The sequence below is a fragment of the Centroberyx affinis genome, unplaced genomic scaffold (genome assembly GCF_046629955.1).
Source record: "Centroberyx affinis isolate AG114_WGS23_722 - 3 ecotype Tasmania unplaced genomic scaffold, CSIRO-AGI_Caff_v1 ptg004050l_1, whole genome shotgun sequence".
In the NCBI taxonomy this organism is placed as follows: domain Eukaryota; kingdom Metazoa; phylum Chordata; class Actinopteri; order Beryciformes; family Berycidae; genus Centroberyx; species Centroberyx affinis.
The window spans coordinates 9,893-14,609 of NW_027281846.1; the positions used below are offsets into that span (position 1 = coordinate 9,893).

General features: G+C 41.6%; 1 long non-coding RNA gene across 1 annotated transcript; it reads left to right on the forward strand.

Annotated features, from left to right (window-relative positions):
• Positions 1-689: 689 nt before the first annotated feature.
• LOC139663606 (uncharacterized) lies at positions 690-2,019 on the forward strand. The gene is made up of 3 exons (XR_011696717.1): positions 690-801; positions 998-1,153; positions 1,889-2,019. It is a non-coding gene; the product is annotated as an uncharacterized lncRNA (long non-coding RNA).
• The last annotated feature ends 2,698 nt before the right edge of the window (positions 2,020-4,717 follow it).

A 4,717-nucleotide genomic window follows, 5' to 3' on the forward strand; every position in this document is an offset into this window, starting at 1 on the left:
ACTTCCACTCCACTACATTTCAGAGGCAAGGTGGCTGAAGCCGCACCACCGGATGTAGCTGCACAGAGGTCACAGGTGGATGAAGCTGCACCAGTGGATGAAGCTGCACAGAGGTAAACCTGTAAACCTGTAAAGATACAAATGAAAGACACACACTATTGAACAAAAAAGTGTCTGTGTTCAGCACCACTGTTTGTGTTCGTACAGATCGAGCCTGTTAATTTCCTTTATTTTATCGAAGTAGCGCTCCTTGTTCAGCTTCTCTCGGTAAGGAATCTTGCACTTGTTCTTCGCCCGGTCTGTTCGTGAATGTGATGAATGTAATGAATGAATGTAAACAAAGAGGTGTATCCTAAAATATGGCGACCACTACCCAGAATGCAATGCCTATTCTCTATATCTTCTTCTAACACAATCCAGAGAGTAGGCAGAGATAAGTAGGCGGTAGAGAGCAGTGTGAACCAGATCTGAAAGTTGAAATTTAATTGAAATAAACGCTGCCTAGAGGATTCACTTTATGCCGAATTTACCAATAGGACCCAAGTATACAAAAGAGGTCTTCAGTTATTTTCTTGAGGTATGTACGTTTGCCGTTAAGCAAGGCAGCTTCAGACTGAGCCATAATATGAGTCTGCATTTATGCTTTTAGCCAAACGCCAGCTCCAGTAAGGATGGCTTTTCCAGAAACCAGAGACGTTTCTACCGGAGTGAAGGAGGAACCCACAGGATACAGGTGTGTCTGGACAGTACACCAAGGCTTACTGCTGATAACTGCTAAAGAAGAGGTGCCGGACTCTCCAGGTAATAAGTACATCATTCCCTTTCCTTTAACAAAAGTAATAGAAGTTCAGTTCCAGAGATTTGTGTAGGAGGAGATAAGTTCTGTCAGTGTTGTCGCAATTGGTACAGGTTGCTGACTTGATACCCCTTTAAATCAAACTCACAGCGTATCTTCAAACCATAAAAAGCATCTGACTTCTCTGTCCTCCTGTCCCAGATCCACCAAGAGATATTTCCAACGGCCTAAAGAAGGAACAAACAGACCAACAGCTCCTGCCACAAAGCAAGGATGAAGCAAATGTCGGTTCTCTAAACCCACCCAGCTCGATCACTGTTGAGCTGAAGGATGAACCTGAGGAGTATCACGACATCTGTAAGTCAACCTGTTTCCTCTTCCCTCATGTCTGAAAGTCTGGAAAGTCTTGAAACGTTTGGGAACTGCACAGAAAGGCAGGAAGGCATGGGAAATATGTAGTTATGCATCCACTGTTGTTGAGAAGAAAAGTCTTCAGTTATAAGGTGATATGGGATAGTTGACGGTCATATTGCCCAGCCACTATCAGCACACATTATATTGAATACTGACCAAATTCTCCAAATGTAGTCGAGGAATTTGAGGCTGAAAATGTGTAGCAAGACTGTTTCTTACATTTTCCCTTTATACATATTTAGGCTGAGTTTCTTTTCTATTTTCATATAAATAAATGTCTATTTTGCTACTCTGTATCATAATTCATATAACACAGTGATGTTCATAAATCTTCTCCACTGTCTGTTCTAAACAGCCGGTATCTGGTTTCTCTTTCCTGGGAAAAAATCCTCTGCTGCACAGGAAGTGATGCGTTTTATTTTTGTTTGGAATAAACAGCAGAAGAAGAACTGGGTAGTTAGCATGAGCAGCGATAGCCACCATGGCTGAACAGACAAAGAAAAGAGAAAGTCAAACTGCAGCAACAGAAAATCCAAGCTCCACCCACACTGCTTGATTGACAGGTGATCTGTGGGAAGTGCAGTGCAGAAACACCACAGTGAGGCTGAGAGACAACACGAGAACCTTGCAGATCACCACTTAAATTACAAATAAAGTTGTTCTCCTTCTCTGACCCAGATCCCCCTAGAGAGGGTTCAGCTGAAGTGAAGGCAGAAGGAGCACCAGAACCTCAGCGGAACGTCTTACGGATCAATAACGAAGTGACGGTGACTTTGGACCCAGACCCGGACCCAGACCCGCCAGGAGACAGACCTGCTGAACCGGAGGAAGGACTGAAGGGAAAGCCCACAGAATGTACAGATCTCTGTAAGTTGTCTTGTTATATTTCTCTGTGCTATAGCTCTGTGCTGACGAAGGTGTTCTGCTGCAAAGGAACCATGTTGTTCCACTGCCCTCGGGGGGGGGGGGGGGGGGAGTTAATCGCTGAAGTTGAGAAGCGCAAAGAGAGCTTCAAAAATAGAAGCTGAAGCCAAAAAAGGGTTTGTTGACAAATCTAATCATTTCACCCTATTGTATGCTGTAATAATATTCTAATAGGTTATCTACAAATAAAAGGAAAAGGAAATATCTAGCCTGTACTGTTTAAGGTGTTCATATTCATTACTGATTTCCAGGGTTAAATCATCAATCTGGCTATGCAAAATACCCTTTGAAAGTGTGAAATCTCACAATTCTCTCTGTGTAACCCTTTTACGATCACAATATTAGAGCAGGAATCCCCTCTTTTTTTGTAACACAAGTGCACATAAGACACTTACCATTAGTGTCTTCTAGCAGTCCAAAACCAGTACGAATCATGGTAATGTCGGTATCCTTATCACAGAATGGGTCCATCAAACAAAGCTGGTAGTAGTTTTTAGTCACAATAACATGCTAACTTGGAAAAATGTCTAAAGAACAGCCATTGTTTATTTTGAAACTCTTTCTCTGTTGGATAAGACCGAGTAGTGTTTACATATCGTCGCTGTCAGGCGGAAACCTCGTATCTCCACATTTCTGCCTTTTTTTCTTTTCATAAATCAATGGTATTGGTCACCCTTTTACGTCTGTCTGTGGGTTTTACAAATATTTAACCAATGAAAAGTATTAAGAAGAGCTTGTGACTAAATCTCGTAACTCCACTGGATCCTCAAACTGTCGGCAAAACCTCGTAAGTCCACCCCGCCTCCATCTTGAATGAAGAGCCGCACGCAGAGCTGAGGTAAACAGTGACAAGGCTATTTCCTCTGATTTCATCTAAGGTAAATAGCTCAATAAAATGTTTTCAAATTAGCCCTAGGTTGCAAACTTAGTTAAAACTATGCAGTGTACCTGTTTATCAAATTTAGCTCTGATGTTAACATTGTGATTATAGATGGAAGTGTTTGTTGAGGAGACTAGAAGCTAGACTAGAAGCAACTAGAAGCTAATGTTAGCGATGTGACAAGAAATTATCAGATTATTCATAGCCTTTCTCTCGCTAGCTAACGTTAGATCAATCCCTACTTCATCTAAAGTAATACTTATTAGAAAACTCAGTTGAAACTCTGTCCTTTATTGAAACGGCGATGATAAATGAAGTATAGTAGCTAACTTGCTGAGTAGTCTAGATAGCAAGCTATATGACAAGAAATGATCAGACTAATGTTATAGCCTATCGTTCACTTGATCAGTCACTACTTAAGACTCATCAGCAGATGTAACATTATGTAATATCAGTGTTGTACAGATTACAGATGTCTCGTCTAGTTAGCTAGATAACCAACTTCTTGCCTCAACATGATGCTACTGTAACCTGTTGAGGCAAACTAATCTGATATGACCGGGGTTTTGTTTGTTTGTTTGTTTGTTTGTTTTTTTCAGTAGCAATGTCTGTGTCCCTGGAGGAAATGTGTGCAATGGTCAATGTGTCATATGAGGAGGCAAACAAGGCAAGGCCAGTTATAGACATAGATACAGACAGTGACAACACAGATGGAGAGAGCGACAGAGAGGAAGAACCAGAAGTAGGGAGAGTAGAGAGCGAGGATGAGGAGGCAGCACTGGAGAGTGTAGAGAGAGAGGAATTTGAAGTGGACGCAGGTAGAGTGAATAATGTGTTAATGATTGATGAGTTGTATAGGAATTGATATTACAATGTTTAATGAGTGTTGAGTGGATAGACACATTTCACAGCAGTAGTCAGAGTGGATAATACAGACACACACACTAATGTTTTTTTGTTGTTGTATTTTTTAAGATTCCCATGATGGGGCTGAGGATGACACAGTTGGAGGAAGAAAGCGCAAGAATGAAAGTAATTGGAAGAAGTGTGTGCAGACAGATTTTTAAATGCTTTTGGGAGAACATGAACTGGGAAGAGAAAAGAATGTATGTTTGTGGTTTGGTAGATGTCACCCCAGTACAGAGGAGAAGGGGGTCTGAAAATTCAAGAAGGTCATCTACTCTTGTTTTCTTTTTAAAAGTTGATGGGCAGAGAAGGAGGGTGTGCAGGAGTTTGTGTTTGGCAACGCTTGGAGTAGGGGAATGGTCTGCCCTTAACTGGGTGAGAGACACAGGCAAGGCACAGAAGAATGCAGCATCATGCCACAGAGGTGAGGGTCATGAGGAGTTTTCTACAGGATCTCCCTAAGGTGCCCTCCCACTACTGTAGGTCATCAACATCAAAACAGTACCTGGAGCCTGTCTTTCAGTCCATGATTGACCTGCATAAAGTGTACCATCGTGCTGCTGAGAAGATGCTGAGACCGTTATCAAGGCAGGTGTTCTCAGAAGAATTTAAGCGTTTATGAATTTATTTCAGGTACCTGACATACTTACCTGATACAGCTGTGAAAACAAAACGGGTTTACACTTACCTGACATACTTACCTGATATAGCTTTGAAAACAAACAAGTATACACTTAGAATTGAACTCTAAAACATTAGGAAACACATACACACACTCAGTCACTCATGCAGTTATC